The sequence below is a fragment of the Vombatus ursinus genome, unplaced genomic scaffold (assembly GCF_900497805.2).
Source record: "Vombatus ursinus unplaced genomic scaffold, bare-nosed wombat genome assembly UNPS02014973.1, whole genome shotgun sequence".
In the NCBI taxonomy this organism is placed as follows: domain Eukaryota; kingdom Metazoa; phylum Chordata; class Mammalia; order Diprotodontia; family Vombatidae; genus Vombatus; species Vombatus ursinus.
This window is the reverse complement of record NW_020954751.1, coordinates 7,875,096-7,894,692: the sequence shown is the minus strand read 5'-3', so window position 1 is coordinate 7,894,692 and position 19,597 is coordinate 7,875,096. Positions and strand designations below refer to the sequence as shown.

The following is a 19,597-nucleotide window of genomic DNA, read 5'->3' as shown; positions in this document are numbered from 1 at the left end:
TGTAGAAATGAAAAATAGTTTAACTATTTAAATAGTTTATACAAATTTCCAACAAGGAGAATTTACTAAACTGAGTCAGGATTTAAAATGGGGAACTGTATGTGGAATGTATAGACTTAATATCAAAGCATTTGGTAATCTTTGAGGATACAGTTTTAATCATTTTATTAAGAACTATTTTGATTTAATTATTTTTGCAAATGGGTCTCTGATAGTAATTATTTTAAAATATTTAATTCCCTCTTTTGAAAAAGAGGGAATTAAAATGAAAATATTCATATGAGATTTAGAATTATAACCAGAATATAATTACTTTAGGCAGCATATTTTAGTAGAAAGAACATTGAACTGAAGAGGATATCCTAACGGTTTCTAACTCTTTGAAGGGCTGTCTTATCAAGGAAAGGATTAGACTTTTTTTTTTGTTTGTTTGGCTTGGAGCCAAAAGGCAAAACTAGGAATAATGGGCAGAAGTTGCTAAGAGCTTTGATACAAAGACACATCTTAACAATTAGAGCCCTCCAGAAATTGAACAATCTGTCTTGGGTGGTGAGTTCCTTCTCCCTAGAAGTCTTCAAAGACAGGAAAAATACCTATCAGAGAAAATGAATTGTGGATTATTGTTTAGGTACCAATTGGATTCTGTGATTTTAAAAATATATATGTGTGTATATGACTGTGTATATGTACATATGTGTGTATGTATATGTGTGTATACCACTACACTAGAATATCTTTTCATTGTATATGTGTGTATGTGTGTATGTGTATACATAGATATTATTGTAACAAAATTTAATTATACACAATATATATCTATGTTTACAGTTGATTGACACTTGTTATTTTGTCATAATGGGTAACTCCGAGTGTGAAAACTCCTTGCACTGATGAAGATGGACAGCTGTCTGTAATTTGTGTAGTGTTAGAGAAGTGTCTGGGACATGGTGACTTTTCCAGGGTTACATAGCTCTTATCATATGAGTTAGTAGCAGGGAATGAATGCAAGTCTTTCTCCAAGACCAGTCTCCTATCTACTATGACCCACACTGCCTTTATATTTTAAACTACGTATGTGCTTAGGCAAAATGGTAATTAGTATCCTATCTTCTTTGGCATACTGGACAGAATTGGATTGGAACACCTGGGTTCTAGTCACAAATCTGCCCCCTCTGGGACCTTAGACAAGTCACTTCACTTCTGAACTACATATACCATAACTTCCTCATAAATGAGAGAAAGTTGGACTAACTGATCTCTGAGGTCTTTTCCAGCTCTCATTCTTTGATTCTAAGCTGTAGGACTCAGTACAGTGAAGTCTTATGATATAATAGCCTTATTTCCTTGTTTTTTAATTACAATAAAAATTGAAGTGTAGCTAAATTCTGATGTAGAAAATTAAATTTACTTTTGGCAGCCTTCCCAGCTTCTAATAAATAATTGGATGGAACATTTTAAATAACTGGATAATTCTAATTATTACATTATAGCTTTTCATTCTTGAGTAAAATCTGTGATGATTATTTATGCCACCTTACTTCCTTTCCCCTTTTTATTGGGTTGTGTATTAACTCTGTGGCTCAAAGTTGGGAGAATTCATTACACTGATTTAATTATATTGTATTGAATCATACTGTAAGAAAGTTCCAATTCTCAGTACGGAAAATGCTGCCATGATTGACTGCCTTTTGAGACGATAGACTGTATCCCTTCTGTTAGTGGTGGAGATTTTGTATTTCTTAGTTGTAAAAAAAAAAGATAGTTATAATAGCTACCACAATTAGACTGTATATACATGAATAAAGAGATTTGGATTAAAAAAAATCGACAATAGACTGAATTATTGTGTATTGGTGTTGTCCAGAGCCAACCTTACAGAATGCATTAAGTCGTAGTGGACATGAAAGCATACTACTAGTAATACCTGAAGTAATTAAGGCTAGTGACAATTGGGTGTATATACTTAGTCCATCATCAAGACATTGAGCCCAGGAGCTGGGATGCTATCAGCCTGCCTAAGAATGGGCAAACCAGCCCCATCTATAAATATTTATGAAGTGCCTACTATGTGCCAAGCACTGTGCTAAGGAATTCAAAAAGAGGCAAAAGTCCCTATCCTCAAGAAGCTTATAATCAATTTTGATAGACAGTATGCAAACGAATGTACACAAAGCAAGCTACATACAAGATTAATAGGTAATAATTAACAGCAGGAAGGCACTAGAATTAACAGGACTTGGAAAAGGCTTCCTTGTAAAAAGTGGGATGTTAGTTAGGACTTAAAGGAAGCCAGTAGATGCCATTAGATAGGTCTGAAGCTCCTGATAGCATCAGGCCAAGAGTGGTCACTGTGCTTCCAGCCTTTTTGAGATTTTGTTTTGTTGTTCAGTTGTTTTCAATTGTGTCCACCTCTATGTGACCCCACTTAAGGATTTTTGGCCAAGATTCTAGAGTGGTTGCCATTTCTTTCTCCAGTTCATTTTACAGTTGAGGAAACTGAGGCAACTTGCCCAGGATCACACAGCTAGAAAGTATCTGAGGCAGATTTGAACTCAGGATAATAAGTTTTCCTGACTCCAGGTCAGATTCTCTATCCATCATGCCACTTAGCTGCCCTGGATGAGATAGGGTGGGAAAAACAATTAGGATGTATCATGTCACATATCTTTCCTAAACTTCTTACTGCAAGTCAAAAGTCAGCAATTTTTTCATCCTTGATTGCCACAAGTAGGCTTACAGGGAAGCCTGTGGATACCACTAATAGAAGTCACAGGTCAAAAAAAAAAAAAAAAGAAGTCACAGGTAAGGGAGGGAGAAAAAATAAGAGAAGATAGAGAAACAGGAAAAGTAGAAAGGAAATACAATTTGGTTGGGAGTCAGAACACCTGGTGTTTGGCCCTCAACTCAGCCACTTAGGATCATATAACCCACTTGCTTTATAGATATGAAAACTGAAGCCTATGGAGGTTTGGTGCCTTGCCCAGAAGCTCCAGAGTCAAGAAATTTTCCTCTATTAGACATTCGACATTGAGACTAGATATTCTACTCTCTGATCCTCAGTTTCCTCATCTATCAAATTACAGAATAAGATTAGATGATGTCTAAAGTCACTTCCAGCTCTAGAAAAGAGAAGGAAGAAGAACATATAGAGCAGAAAAAAAGGAGGTACATGTGATAGTTATCCTTAAAACCTCAAAAGTCACTTTTTTAATGAAGAGCAACATGTCAGCATGTTGCCAGCCCTTGTTCTGCATCTTGAGATTCTGAATTTGGAGCTCCTTAGGCTGTTGGAATCAGGGAAACTGTCTAATTCGACTTCTCTATTTTACAGATAATAATAAGGAGGCTCAGAGGGAAATGATTTGTCTGTGTTCAGTCACACTTGATCTAATATCGGTGGCCAGAAAGATTCCAAATTAAAGAACCAATGTCCTTAATTAACTCTCTTCTCTGCCGTGACATAGGATCATAGATTTAGGTCTGGAAGGGACTTTAGACAACATCTGGTCTAATCCTCTTATTTTACAGATAAGGAAACTAAGACCTGGAGAGATTCAGCATCTTCTCTCCCCCTCCAAGGACTCACAAGTAGAAGCTAGCAAATATGGCATTTGAACCCAGGATGCTCAACTCCAAATCTAATTGTTTTCTATTATTCGCCATCCCTGCTTAATTAGCCAAAAGGAAAAAAAAAACTCAAGTATTCAGTTTTGTTTTGTTTTTTTCCCATTAAGGGAACTTAGGATTTTTGATCCCTGTTTCTTAAGTTGGAACATAGATTGAGTTGCCCATCTGCATTGGTAGAGGAACTTTTTTCTTTGAGAATTTCCTATGCCAATGAAATCACAAGTCCAGACAGAATCAAACATACAAATTCAGAATACCTTTCCACTCTTCAATCAGTTGGTAGTTGCTAAATTCAAATCTATGAGAATTAGGGAATAAGTACTACTTTCATTTTTCTTATCCTGAAAAGAACTTCTGACATTTTAAAATGGGGTTCCCCTCCCAAAAGGCAATTAAGGTATTTACTGAAGTATGTATGAACCAGTGTCCTGCATTCCATTGTTTATTTTTCTTAAATGTCCTGAAGGTTGAGTACAAAGCAGTCAGTGCCTAGACTCTGCTCATAGGTTGTAAGGAAAGATGTGAGAATATGTGATTAGTGTTGTAAAGTAAGATCCAATATGGTCTAGAACTGTTTTTATTCAAAGATATTAGAGGATTTTTTTTTCCACAGTCCCATTTAGGCGTGCCACATTGTTCATTGTGAAACGGGCAAGAACACAAAGAAAGGTGTCCAGGTTGATTTCCTTTTCCTCATTTCATTTTTCAAGTTATTGTTGATAAGATCATATATTAAGAACTGGAAGGAACCTTAAAGAACCTAGGCTGATTCATTTATTTTTAAAGGAGGTATGAGAGCAGTAGTGGAGAAGTTTAATGTCACAGCAATGGTATCAGGTTAGATTTTGAACTTGGGTCCCCCCTACTCCATATCTAGAGCTTGAGACATACCAACTGTTATGTACCACTTATTTCAACAAACATTTAATTGAGTACCTACTATGTACCCAGGACTGTACTAGATGCCATGGAGGATACAGAGGAAGAATAAAGTATGTTCCCTGACCACCAATCAACAGGCTTTCATTAAGTGCCTACTCTTTGCCAAGCACTGTGCCAGGTGCTAGAGGATATAAAGACAAGACACGAAATAATCCTTGGCTCAAGGATCAGTCTTTAAAGAATTTGTAATCCAAAGAGATCCATATTAGGTTTATAGTATCTCAAAGCCCTAAGGTTCTTTCTTCCACCCAACTTTTTTAAAAGTGTGTTTGCCACTGGAATGTATTGGTAAAGTACTTACACCAGTCACAAACCTTGACTTATGTAATTGGACAATGGAAGAATAAATGTGTTTTTGATGGTATTTTAAGACCATCAGATAAAAGGAGCAGTGTTAGTAGAATTTTTATTATTAGTCTGGACAAGTCACTGCCTCTCCCCTTTGAATGAAGTTCCTCCTTTGTAAATTGAGGGGATCAGACCAGATAATCTTTAAGATGTCTTTGCACCTCTCACAATTCTGGGATTTTTGTCTTCCTGTTTGCCTTATTTGCTCTATTTTTATAAGATGTATTTCTCGTCCAAAATATACAAAAAACCAGATTAGGTATTTTAATTGTTATAGAATTTGTGCTGGGGAAGATTAATGTATTCTTCCTCATAGATAGTTGTCATCGTGAGTTCCTAATGGAATACAAGTCAGTGTGGATTCTCTGGATTACTACTTTTGTTTTTGTTGTTGTTCAGTCATGTCCTATTATTTGTGACCCTATTTGGGATTTTCTTGGCAAAGATAATGGAGTGATTTGCCATTTCCTTCTCCAGCTTATTTTGTAGATGAGGAAACTGAGGCAACAGTGTTAAGTGACTTGCTCAGGGTCAAACAATTAGTAAGTGTCTGAGGTTAGATTTGAACTCAGGTCTTTCATTTGTACTCTAGTGTTACTAATGTCAGCAAAAGTGAATAATGTAGTTTTCTTATTTTATTGCTATAAATATTGCTTATGTGATATTGAGACCTGTGTTTGGGCAAGACAAAGATAAATCTCACCTATCACAGCGATTTTAGTATTTATTTGGAGTTTTTGTTGGGTATGTGTGTTTTTTTTTTTATTTTAGTTATATGCCCAGTTTATTCCTCTGTTCTTTTTCTCTATTGTTAACAAAAGTGTTTAGGATATATATTTTTCCCAAGGGACTACTTTGGCTACATCCCAAAAGTTTTGTTATGTTGTTTCTTGTTAATTACTTTCTTGAAATTATCTCGTTTCTTTAATTTGTTCTTTGACCCACCAGTTCTTTAGGATTAAGTTAGTTTGTTTTTGTTTAAATTTCAATTCTTTCTTCAAAGGCCCTGTATGAAAATATTTTTATTGCATTGTGGTTAGAAAAGATATGTTTAATATTTTTGTTTTTCTGAACTTAAGATTTTTTTGTCCCTGAGTAATTTTTGTAAGGTACCTTGCGCATTTCAGAATATGTACACTCTTTTCTTCAATTACTGGAAAATAGCATCTGCCTATACATTCAGGCAGCTAACACCCTCCACAAATCTTTGCCATAAATATTTGATAGTTGTGAGATTGGCCTCAAGCACTTCATGGGATTCTCAGGTTGCTCTGTCAATAGTGATGCAACTATTAAATTTTGAAAATGGGAATTGAATTTAGTTCTTCTGACTCCAAGTCCAGTGTTCTTGTGCTGTCTTCTTACATGAGGGATTAAGGCATTCTCTTTCCTGATTTTGAGGAATCCAAGACATACATGCAAAATTACTCAGATGCATATGTAATCTTGTCAATTCAGAAGTTTCCTCCAGTGGTACAGATTGCAGCCTGTTCCTAACTACCCATCTTGTCTGACTTTTGTCCATGCAATCCCATAAATTTATCACAGAGAGTCTATTTAATGTGCTGGTGTGCCTTCAGTTCTTTCACCTGACATTACCAAGGTACCAGTGGAGCATTCTGGGTGTTGACCTCATTTCTTCCTGTCATACAGTTCCTTTTATTCCTCTTATTTGTAATTCCTTATTGGTTTTATAGGTTATAGACTGCTGACACTCACCATTCACCTCATTATTGCCCTTTTCATGATACTTACTTTTCATTCTTTAGAAAGTGTTGTGTTCTATGTCTTACTGCCATGTTGCAACTCATGAAGCAAAGGTCTTTGCTGAAGTTATAAAACTAATCCAAGAGCTCGTTTAGGGCCCAGAAGAGAAAACATAGTTTCATCATTCTTTATTCCAGTAAACAGTTTCTCTTTTTAAACCCTTGACCAGATATCAGAACAATTCACTGAAAGTGATACATCAGGATAGACATGGACTCTCTGAGATACATTCATATGATACAGGAGATACTCAGCTTCTTTTAATATCAGGGGGCACTACCTTTGACCCCCTTCATTTTATTTACTGGGACAGATTCAATAGCAGTCTGTCATTTCTTCTTTGGCAACCATTTGTCATTTTCACTGCCTGAGTGAAAGTACCCAAGCACAGGATGTACAGTGCACATTGAATATAATATTAATGAAAATGCAGGATCCAAATGGGTTGCAGTCATGTCTGGGGTATTAAGTTGATAAGATGTTTCTTTTGTTGTTTGTATTTATGGAGTTTTAGGAATTTTATTTCCTGATGTGCAAAGGAAAGAGACTAAGAATATGGATTTACTTTATATTCTGGCTACCTTTCCAACCTCATCACCCAGCTTTTCTTCATAGACTTGACACTTCACCCAAACTATATTCATTTGGTTTAATTTAACAAGCATTTATTAAGCTTATTATGTATATACAAACATAAATAAGACTTGGTCCCTGTTTCAAGGAGCTAAAAAAACTATACCATAAGTTTGAGTATTGGGGTATTTTTTTTGAGGGGGGATTGTTGTTTTTTTGTGAGTGCACTTGTGATATCATCATGTAAATAAATTCCAGGGGAATTCTCCTAATGCAGATCAGAAACTGCTTTGTAATTAATTTATTATTTTAGAGAGTTGCCTGAGACACTAAGAGATTAAGTGATTTTCTGGAATCTCACAGACAGTATTTATTAGAAGTTGTTGTTTGTCCTTCATTCTCTAAGAAGACCATGACATCAGGAAGGTGATGCCAGGACTTGCAAGTGGATTGGATTTAAGTGAGGGAGGGCTATGCCAAGTCACCAGCCTTACTGTCTTCCAAAACCATGTGGGTCCAGTGGCAAGATACAGATCAGGACAACTGAAGATGGCCCCAGATGCAGTAGATCTTGGCTTTTTAAAGTTAAGATCTTTCCCAGGTCTCTGTTTGATTGAGGCAACACCCATTCAGTGATTAAAGTTAGGTAAGAAATGGCAAAGAATGGCCTCTTTTACCTAGTCCCCCCCAAAAAAAAATCAATCTGGGAGGAAAAACCCCTCCCAGAGATTTCTGACCAAAATATAAATAATTGCTATTTACACTCACTCTGAGGGGGGCCGAACTGTGACCAAGTGTTGGGCCTATTGTTGGCTAATTAATGAGAGCCAGAGGGATTTGGGTTTAAGGCATGGTCCTTAAGAAAAGAATAGGACTTGAACATTGGTTTTCCTGACTCCAATGCCATTTCTCTATTCACTACACCCTACAGTTTCTCTTAATTCCTAATTCTCATAATTAAATATTTAAATTCATGAGAGGTCAGATTGAGAGATTTAGGAGGTAAGAATTATTTCTAGCCTGGGGAATCAGACATCATCTATCTACAAGAGTCACTAATATAGTTTACAAAATCTTTTGACTTCCATTTTCACTGGTGAAATCAGATACTGCAAAGGAGACCCTTAGCTGGGCCATGAAGAAGGAGAGAGGAGGTCAGTAAGCAGATCTGTGGGGAGAGGAGTAAGTAATGATAATAATAATAGTAGTTTTTATGTAGCACTTAAGTAGTACTCAAGATTTGCTAAGTGATTTTAAAATGTCTCATTTGATTCTTAGAACAACGCTGGGAGGTAGGTGCTATTATTTATCCCCATTTTACAGATGAAGAAACTGAGGCTCACAGAGATTAAATGACTTGCCCATGGTTACCCAGCTACTAAGTGTATGAGGCTAGATTTGGACTCAGGTCTTTCTTACTCCAGGTCTTAAGCTCTATCCATTGCACAATCTGCCTTTTGGAACTGCACAGGTCTATTTCTAAAGATGATTAAGGAAAAAGGAAAAGAACCTACATGTTCTAAAGTATTTATAACAGCTCTCTGTGGTAGCAAAGGACTGGAAATTGCAAGGACGCCCATCGATTGGGGAATGGTTGAACAAGTGTGGTGTATTACTGTGGTGGGATACTGCTGCACTATAACAAATGATGAGCTTGATGATCTTAGAAAAACATGGATGGACTTGCATGAAATAACCATGAGTGAAATGAGCAGAACCAAGAGAATGTTATATACAGTAACAGCAATATTGTTTTAAGAACAGCTTTGAGCAAATAAGTAATTTTGACTATTACAAATGGAACACATTATCTCCATCCAGAGAAAGAACTGATAAGTAGAAGTATGTATAGAATGATTTTTATACATGTATGTGTATGTATGTATATATATACATATGTACATATAGACATTTTATATGTTATATATAAATATGTATAATATATGTATACTATATATAACATGTTATTCATATGTGGGTGTGGGTGTATATATATATGTGTATATATATATATATACACCCACACACACACACACATACATACATACACATATTTGTGTCTAATGGCAGCCATCTCTAGGGCCAGGGGATGAGGGAAGGAAAAGAAATTTACATGATAACTTTATTATATATATTTAAAAGGAATAGCAAGTTGTACACAATAGATTTGCAATTTCATGTCCAATCATCTTTTTTTTTATTATACTGTGTTATGGAAATGCTTATTTTACTCCATAAATTAAAATTTAATTTAAAAAAATTAAAAATAGAAGGAACAAAATGAGATTAACATATAAATCCAGTTTCCTGGAGTGTAAAGTGAGAAAAGAGGGACTAGAAAGGTAGATTGAGCCATATTGTGAAAAGCCTTGTGCCAGGCTTTACTTTTCTAAGCAATGGAATGATGAGGTTAGGCTTCATCAGGAGAATGATTTTGGCTGCCAGCATGAAGAACAGATTATGGAGGCAGACACCAGTTCAAGAAGCTCCTCAGGCAGTATGAGTGAGAATGCTGAAAGCTTGAACTTAGATAGTAGAGTAAATGAAGCCAAAGGGAGAGTTAGGGGAAATATTTCTAAGGCAGTAGTATTTGACAAGTGGATATGGGGTATGAGGAAAAGGGAAGAGTGAATTCTAGTTCGAGAACTTGAGCAAGTGGGATAAAGGTGGTAACATCAACAGAAATAGAAATGGTGAGACGAAATGTGTTTTGTAGAGGAGAAGTTGATTTGTGGGCATGTGTTAAGGTATTTCTGAGTCAGCAAGGTGGAAATGTTTAGCAGGTAGTTGGAAACCCATGATTAAATCTCTAAAGAGAGGACAAGAATAGCTTAATGGATAAAGGTCTAAACTCAGGATGACCTGGGTCTGGATTTCACCAGACACATTTATTAACTGTGTGACTATGGGCAAATCACTTTACCTATATGAGGTTCAATATCCTCATCTATTAAGTGGAGATAATAATAACATTTAAACTGACAAGATTTGCTGTAAGGATCAAATGAGATAATACATGCAAAGAACTTTGTAAACCTTAAAGCCTTTATCAAGATGAATTATTCTTATTGAAGCTATAGGTTTAGTAGTTATCTGCATAGATGTTGTAATTGAAGTCTTGGGAGTGAATGAGATTAACACAAGAGAAAATGTAAGAACAGGGCTGATGTCATAGTTTTGGGCGACATCTACATTTATGGCTGGGCAAGAGATGAAGTGACCTTGAAAGGAATAAGAGAAAGGGAGGAGAAATCAAGAGGGACAAAAATGTCAAGAAGAAAAGAGGTGTGCAACCATTAGATGAAGTAAAATCAGAGATGGAGGAATAAGAAGTCATTGGATTTGGAAGTTAGGGTATAAATGGTAGAAGAGGTAGAGGAGTAACTGAATTTTGAAGCAAGTGCCAGCAGTCAATTTATTCTGCTTTTTCTAGGTTATTCGTGAAGGGGAAGCAAGACATAGCTATATCATAGTTTAAGGGGTAGAGTAGGATTAAAGAAAGGGTTCATTTATTTGGTTGACTTGTGTTTGTTTTAATATCTGGACCTCTCCTGGGATTAATAAAGAGGGAGGTGGCAGAAGGGAAGAGTTGAAAGGTGAGAGAGAAGCAGAGACAAAGAGAAGAGGGGAGACCAAGAGAGACACACACAGAGAGGGATATGGACAAAGAAACCAAGGGAGAGAGTAAGAGAGTTTATGATTGCAATCCCCTGCAACATATTCTAATGCCTTTCCTCACTAAGTTTCACTTTGCAATTGTTAAAACTCCACCCCACTATTCATGGCTCAGTTCAAGCCCTACCATCTCCACAGAGTCTTTGTTGTTTCTCTGAGCAAGAAGTGTTCTAGGATTCTTTAAACTTCATAGAGCACTTCGTGGCTGTAAAGATCAGGGAAACAAATCTTAACCTAACAGTGCTTTTTGCATGGAGAATATTAATTTTTTTAAATGCCAAATGAATAAATATTGTTACCCTGTAAGAGATGATGATTGATCTCTTGGAAGATAAAACCAGGTTTTTAGAACAGCTTTATCAATTTATATTTAATAATGTAGAGTCTTTGGGGCATCTTGGTGATGCAGTGGATAGAGGGCTTGGAATCAGGAAGACTCATCTTTCTCGGTTTCATCTAGCCTCAGACACTTAGTAGCTGTGTGACCCTGGGCACGTCCCTTAACTCTGTTTGCCTAGTTCCTCTTCTGTAAAATGAGCTGGAGAAGGAAATGGCAAACCACTCCAATATTTTTGCTAAGAAAATCCCACAATGGGGTCATGAAGAGTTGGATACAATTGAAACAACTGAACAATAGCATGCAATCTTGTCTTTCTCAGTTATTGAACTAGCCCTCTGTTTCTTTGAGGTTAATTTGCAAGAATATCCCTTCTAGCATCACAGGAAGATTGTTATACCCCTTTCAGGGGTATAACCTAAAATTTTGGTTTTAGGAGATATCTTCCTCAGAAATGCTTCAGGATTCCAGGTAATGCCAAAAACAAATAAATAAATAAAAATCCTGCCACTAGCTGTTTGCAGTATTCCCAAAATACCACTTTTTGGAATAAAATTGATTTCTCCTTCCCCCTACCCCCACCCAATGCAGTACATGCAAACTCCTCCACATCAGTTTTTCCTTTTAGTTTTATGATTATTTGATTGTTATGATTACAGACTAAGTAAGCTTAAGTAAAGAAAGAAAAAAATATAATGTCCCATTTGCTATGGATGATAATATCCACTGATTGTGAAAAAGTATCAATTAAAATAAATGAAAAAAAAATCCTACAAAAATGACACTCTTTTATCTTATTCCTTCTTGAAACTTAAAATTTGAAAAGACCAATGTTTTTCCTTGCCTTTATATCTTTAGAGATGGTAAACTTTTAGTTTTCAGCTTACTCCCATGCCAAAAGACAATGTAGTTGTGTTCCTTTCCCCTCCTACTCCTTTTTGTAAACCAGTTGAATCAGAGCAGTGCATAAGTAAGTACATTGCTTTAAAGTGCATTACTTAAGGTAGCAGGATTGAGACTGGGCAGCTTCATTGACATACAATCTTTATTGTTTTCCCATAAAGTGTTAGAAAGAAGTATGATGAGTTTTTTTTAACATTGTTGATTTTATAATGGAGATTATTGATATTATCTGAAGAAAGATTCATTCCAGAGTCTGTACATTGTATAAAGAGAAAAATAAATTAGTATTTTTGTAGAATAAATTACAAGTATTACATAATTTAGAGGTTGTCTGTTTCTTACACTAACATGTTAGTAGCCACTTCCTACTATTAAAAGGTAGGGGATTATAATAAAAAGCAGGAATGTATTTTGAAAATTAATTAAGAGGTTAATTAAATTTAAAATTGAAAGGTTAATTAAGTAGAATTCATTGCTATTCATTGAATAGTAATTACTTCTTACTACTAATAACTTTAGTAGTTTTTGTTTTGCCCTCTTATTATAGAAAAGCAGTTATAATGTATTAAAAAGATGAATTGGGCTCAAGTCCAAGTAATCTGTCACTAGCTGCATATTTGAACCTCAGTTTATTCATCTGTAACATAGGAATAATAACCACTATCTTTCTCACAATTTAATGTAAAGATTAGATAATGTAACTAAGCATTTTATAAAACATTTTGTAAAAACGTCTTCCCAGGTCTTTCTGAAACCACTCCCTTCATCATTTTTTTACAGCATAATAGTATTCCATCACAATCATATATTACAAGCTTGTTCAGCCATTTCCCAGTTGATGGGTACCTTCTCAATTTCCAGTTTTTTGCTGCCACAAACATATGCCAGTTCATTATGAGAGCATTCATGTGTTCCTTGCAAGAACTGGCCACTGTCATGGATAGTCTCACACAAATTCCCTCCAGATAGTGAGGGCTTTCACAGGTACTGTTATTAGCAGATGACATTTGTGCTCATTAAATTGAGCCCTGGAACAAAACGGCACAGGTCTTCACGGCCTCTCAAAAGATATTGGTCTAGTAATCTATGTGGAAAATACCAAGTGACTGAAGAGTGCATGTTGACTGGACTGTATTATGTGTAGTTGACCAGATACTGTTGAGTGTTAGTTTATTTGTTTACATAAACTAGATGGGCATGAGGGTCCATGGAGTAGAGTGCCAAAAGATTTAGATCCTCCTAGTCATGGTCTCTTATAGTAAGCTTTGAAGATTAGAGTAGCAGGAGTATCATAGAGGAAAATGTCTGTGCTCTGTGCACAGTACATGCATAGTAAATGTGAAATATGAAACAAACGACCTGAAATCCGTGATTAGTCTTCATGCCTTGATTTATCCTTTAACTTAAACCACCTGCATTTCATTGATTTTGTCCCTCCTCTTCCTTGTCTCCCACCCACTCCCATCATACTGTCAGATGCTCTCCTGATGAAGTTACTGATAAGGAATGAAATTACTCAAAGCCAGACAGGAAAATTGTGGAGAAAAGTAGTTGAGGATTTATGTAGATAAAATTCAATCATAGGATAATCAAGCATCAACTTGTCTCCTTTTTCTAAGAAAGTTATTATGCTTACCATTTCTGTTGTAAGTGCTTTTCCAATCAGGTCTTAGGTATTGTAAAAATATTGAGATGACACATAGTTTGTTCTAAATAGGTGAAATGAGGATTGCAGACTAAATATGGTGATTAAAGAAGATAATAGACCATAGGTATTATAAATGCGGAGTTTGTTTGGGTAGTGAGCTCTAACACTGTGAAATTGCAGAAACTTGATGAATTATACAGTTTAACATTTAGTACCATAAAAAAATCATTTTATACTATTTTTAAAACCCAGCAACTTTACGACTTTATTTCTCTTTTATTGCTCATAAAAGACAATCAGGGGTAGGGATGCCTCTTGGTTGCTTTGCTAGAAACTTGAAAGAAGTACTTGTTCATTCAGCAAACATTTATTAAGGAACTACTATGTGTCGGGCACTACTGGGGTTACAGAGTCAAAAACAAGATAATCAATTCCCTTGAGAATATTACTGACCTTGGGCATTTCCTCCATATCCTCCATGTTTAGAATTCTCTCACTCTTTATTTCTCCCTCCTGGCTTCCCTGTCTGCTTTCAAGTCTCAGCTGAAGTCCCACCTTCTGCAAAGAAGCCTTTCCCAGTCATCCATAAGCATAGTGCTTTCCCTGTGAGGTTGCCTCCAATTTATCCTGTCTACATTTTGTTTGTACATACTTGTTTTCCTGTTGTCTCACCCATTGCACTATGAGTATCTTGAGACCCGTGCCTGTCTTTGCCCTTTTTTTGTATCACTAGCACTTAACCCAGTGTCTAGAACACAGTAGGTGCTTAATAATGCTTGCTGACTTGACCTTCTTTTAGGGTAAATTTTATATTTAATTTTCTGTGTACCCACTGTTTTTAGGGTAAAACAGTGGGTACACAGAAAATTAAATATAAAATGTATATGAAATAATTTCTAGGGAGAGAGTATCAGCAACTGAAATGATCAGGGTTGACTTCCTAGAGGAGGTAGCACTTACATAGCTTTAAAGGAAGCTAGGGGTTTTAAGAGGTAGAGGAGACAAATGAATACATTGAAGCATATTGACACATGGGAGATGGTTTCATTTTGACTAAGACATAAATTACATGAAAGAGAGTAATATCAAAAAAGCCTGGAAAGGTAACTTAGAGCCAGATTGTGAAGGACTTTCAAGTCAGAAGAGAGTTTTATTATAGAATCAGGAGGGAGCTTTTGGATAATATATGGAAGTTAAAGGGGAAAGCAAATGGCTCTTAGTAACTGAATTCTTTCATGTATAAAAGGATAGTGCTGTTGATAATTTTCTTCTTAATCTCTCTTTTCTTTCAGATTGTGAAGATTCATAGTCTCTTATCAACATGTGCTTTTAATTGGTCAAATGAAGCAAGTTTCTCAGAAATAAAAGTTATTCGGTGTTTTAAGCACTGTAATTCTTGTCATTTGTGGATTTTTAAAAAATGTTGTACAGTTAGTGGGATACTGTCAGGTCTGTGGATGTGATACTGAGACTAAAGATAATAGTGATCAAAAGTTCTTAAACATTGTTCATATTTAAGCTGCATCCTTTGCTTAATGGCACTTGGTCCTGTTAGAGTTACCGTTTGCTCTAAGTACTCAAAAAGTACCTCAGTTTTTGTTCACAGTTCCATTTTGAGCCAGCAGCATCAGTTCCCAGCTGAACTGCTTGTGGCTGTTTTTTTTTTCAGTGTCTTTATTATATTCATAAAACTAAAGCAGAGGCATCCTCACTCTGTCTTAGAACTGTAGAATGATCCAGTTGTTCACTGTAGCTTAAGTTGTTCCTTGTCTTTTTTCTTTTTTTAGTAACTGAGTTCTTTTTGTATTAATCAGTACATGATTTCTTGAGAGATGATATGAGATATATTTAAATTTATATCAAACAAGGGAGAATGATAGAAAAAAGCAAAATGAACTGGAAATGCCTCCCCAAACCAGCTTTTGCCAGACTGACTAAAAATCCTGTTAAAAGTGGAGAAAAATACTTGTGGAAAATTTTTATTTTGCAAATTAAGTAGCTATCATTTTAAGATTGTTTATTTTTTCTTCTTTTCTCTACTGACTCCACCTGCTGGTCAAATAGATAACTACCACCTGCAGAAAGAGATTTTGGCTCTATCCCTCCAAAAAAATGAAATTGTAGAAAGAAGGTGATCTAGATGAGACTGGGGATGGATAACCTCTTCCTTTAGTCTTTAATTAACTTTGAAATGAAAGTGTGAACAAAGCAGTCATGAGCTGCAGAGGTATGAAGTCTGAGAGTCTGTGCTATCTTGTTTTTTCTGTCCATGTTTGTGCTTTGTTTTTATTACACATAGTTAGCTGGGACATCTAAAGCTTTGAACTCATAGAAAGTTGTCTTTTAAATTATAGGAGCAATTCCATATAAGACATCTTGCAAAGGGAAGAAATAATGTAGTATTGTGCTTTTTTAGCCCTCTGCATAAGAAAATAGGTTGACAAAAATGAACATTTGTCTTAAAAGACCAATAATTTCATTACCTTATTTTAGGAGTTTGCCTTAAAATGTTATTTTGAATTCCTTAGATATTAAATTGTCGTTCTAATAATGCCAGATTGGCAGGTGCATCTCATTAGGGCCAGTGGTTTTCTAATCCTTCTGATTATAACATAAACAATATGAGGGTAAGAATTATGTGATAACTAAACTTCGTATATTCCTTAGCATCTAATACAATACTTTTACACAGTAGGCACATAATAAATGTTTGATGAATGAATTATACCAAAAGACTACTTTTGCAGTCCAAAGATCATGGGCTGGAGCTGTCAGCAAACTCTCCCAGCAAAGTCCATCATGCTGTTGTAGAATATAGAGTTTACCTACCACTCTCATAGGCGAAGTGGATAAGACTGGTCTTGGAGTTAGGAAGACCTAGATTTAATTAAGTCCTACCTCTGACACATACTGGCTATGTGACTTTGGTCAAGTAACTTAATCTCTTAGTACTTTGCCCAACTCTTTAAGACTACTAAGTGGCAGAATTAGTAGAGGGATTTTGCCTACTTGTAACTCTCTACAACAATAAAATGAGGGAGGGTGGGGAAAGAAATACCACCAGGGCAGAGAATAACTTTCTTTCTGTGCCCCTTACTGCCTGTATGTAATATGGAGGTCATCTGGGTCCCCACTCCTCCAAAGTCACATTCTGTGATTGTGACATAGCTTTCAACAAATGGAGACCCTCTAGAGACAAGGAAAGAATTTGGAGTGGGTTTTCCTTTAGTCAGAAAAATGGCACCAAGTGTACAAGGAAGATTTCCTGCACTAAGCTAAGATGAACTCTGTATCCATTTGAAACTTCAAGAGGGAACTCTGAAAGGCAAAATGTAATTATATGAGTTGGAATACAGCCAAAACAACAGGGTTAACCTGCCTGCCTTTTCAGTGCAGTTATGTCTTTGAGTCTGTGTAAATAGTCAAACGTCAGGATCTAGATTGCCAAGGACATCCTTATTAACAGTTCTATAGTCAGCTGCCTTGGGACAGCAGGTACATTCAGGTCTCCTGTAGGCTATGTGCCCCACAAAACAGAGCTCAGCTATCTATGTTTGCATTCTTTTCCCCTGCTTGTGTGGTTAATTATGAAAGCCTCAGATTTTACTTTCAAATTCATCAACAGCTAAAAATGAACTCTGCATTTGTCTGCATTTCAGGAGCCAGAAGTATGCATCCCAAACAAAAGGCCAGTTTCAATTGGGCTTATTTTCTTTTTTTGGCATTCCTTTATTTCTGTGTGTTTGAAATTCAAGGGCTGTTCTGTTTTGTAATGCACTTGTTGTTTTTGTTTTTTTTTTTAAAGGCTAAAGCAGATGCCTATTATAGGACTGATAATACTCTGTGGAGGCAAGAATGGTTTTCTATACCAAGCCCCAGTATTTTGGTTTTTGGTACCTTGGAAGATTTCTCTACCTAACCACCCACCCCCCAAGACTTCCTCAAGCTTCTCAAGTAACTTTATTTTGCTCTTGTTCTGTATAGCATAAGCTAACATTGGCAACATGGTTAAGGCATATTTCAGGAAAAGAATTTATTTTAGCCAACAGTATTATAGTTTTGTGGTGATTGAAAGTAAAGCTCTGAAATGTAGACTGTATTCTGGTATCGAGAATGCTGGAGAGCCTTGTATCTAAAATTAGCTTTTTCTGCCTTTTTAGAACCAAAGGCTTGAAGAATTTCCTCTTCAAATACTGGTAATAATTACTGATGAAATCAATCAGTAAGAATTCAATCAGTACCTACTATGTGCCAGGTATTATTCTAGATGCTAGAGACAGAAGAGAAAAAAAGAAATAGTTGCTGCCCTCAAGGAGTTGATATTCGATTGGAGGAGACAACTTATACATATGTAAGTCTATTCAGAGTTCAGAAAAGTCTAATAGATATAAAATAGATACCTAAATACGGCATTGTTGGTAGGGGGAAGTACCTGCAGCTAGGCGTAGACACTAGCAGTTGCGAGTATCAGGTAAGGCCTCCTGACAAGGAGAGGTTTTTTGATACATTAAAGTCAAAAATCTATTAAACCCATTCTGCAATCTTTCATTGGTTCCTTCCTCATGAAAGGTGTATCAGTTACAGTTACAGCAGTTATTAGTTACAGCAACTAAGTTACTTTGTTGAAGAATAGCCCAAGTTTATATTGTATACAATGTTGAGGATTTGCAAAGTACTCTCCTTAGAACGTTAGGATAAAGGTAGCAATTTATTAATACAATTTTATAGCTAAGAAAATGGAGTCTCTGGGTTTCAGTGACTTACGGTAACCAGGGTAACACTTTGATAGCTGAGATTGGAATCCAGATCTTCTTGCTTCGAGGCCAATAATATCACTACCATATAGTGATGTCACCTAGGTGCTGCAATAGATAGAGTGCCAAGACTACAGTCAGGAAGACATCTTCCTGAGTTCCAATCTGGCCTCAGACACTTACCAGCCATGTGACCCTGGGCAAATCACTTAACCCTGTTTGCCTCAGTTTCCTCATCTGTAAAATGAGCTGGAGAAGGAAATGGCAAACCACTCCAAGAAAACCCAAAATGGGGTCACAAAGAGTCAGCCTGAACAACAACAACTATACAACTATGCCTAATTGTATCTCTGCAAAAGGAATTAGAGTGCTTTGAGTATTGTGATAACTCTACTCCCATCTGGCTGCCCTTTTTTTTTTGGTAAGGCAATTGGGGTTAAGTGACTTGCCCAAGGTCACACAGCTAGTACGTGTCAAGTGTTTGGTCTGAGGCCGGATTTGAACTCAGGTCCTCCTGACTTCAGGGCCGGTGCTCTATCCACTGCGCCATCTAGCTGCCCCTGCCCTTATCCTTACGGAAGCAATCTGAGGATTAAAGTAGGAAAGGCTCCTGAGTAATGAATTCATTAATGACTTTAAAATATTTTTAAATTTCATTAATTATATCTCAGATTCATAGGTTGGGGATGAGATCACGGATCTGTTGGAGCACCGGATATTTCTTTTATATACTTTCCTCAACTCCATTTGCTTATCTCCCCAAGGGGGCATTTGGTTGGAGTAGATGACCCCTGAGGCTCCCCTCACTTTGAGTATGAACATTCTATAAGTCAGTGATTTATATTCACTTTTTTCCTTTTGTTTTTCTTTTTTCTCTCCTCTTCCTTGAGCCCCTCCTCCATTCCAAATTCTGAGACTAAGGGGTTAAAATGTTAGTTTCTGTTTTCAAGACCGAGAGGGAGTTCTATTTTGGAAGGAATGTCAGATGCCTCTGCTACAGTGAGTCAAGACTTCCACTGGTCT

General features: G+C 36.3%; 1 protein-coding gene across 3 annotated transcripts in view; it reads left to right on the top strand.

Moving 5' to 3' along the window:
* The window catches only part of ASAP1 (ArfGAP with SH3 domain, ankyrin repeat and PH domain 1), a 482,413-nt gene that overhangs the window by 232,203 nt on the left and 230,613 nt on the right, over nucleotides 1-19,597 (top strand). The gene's annotated exons all lie outside the window — the stretch shown is intronic.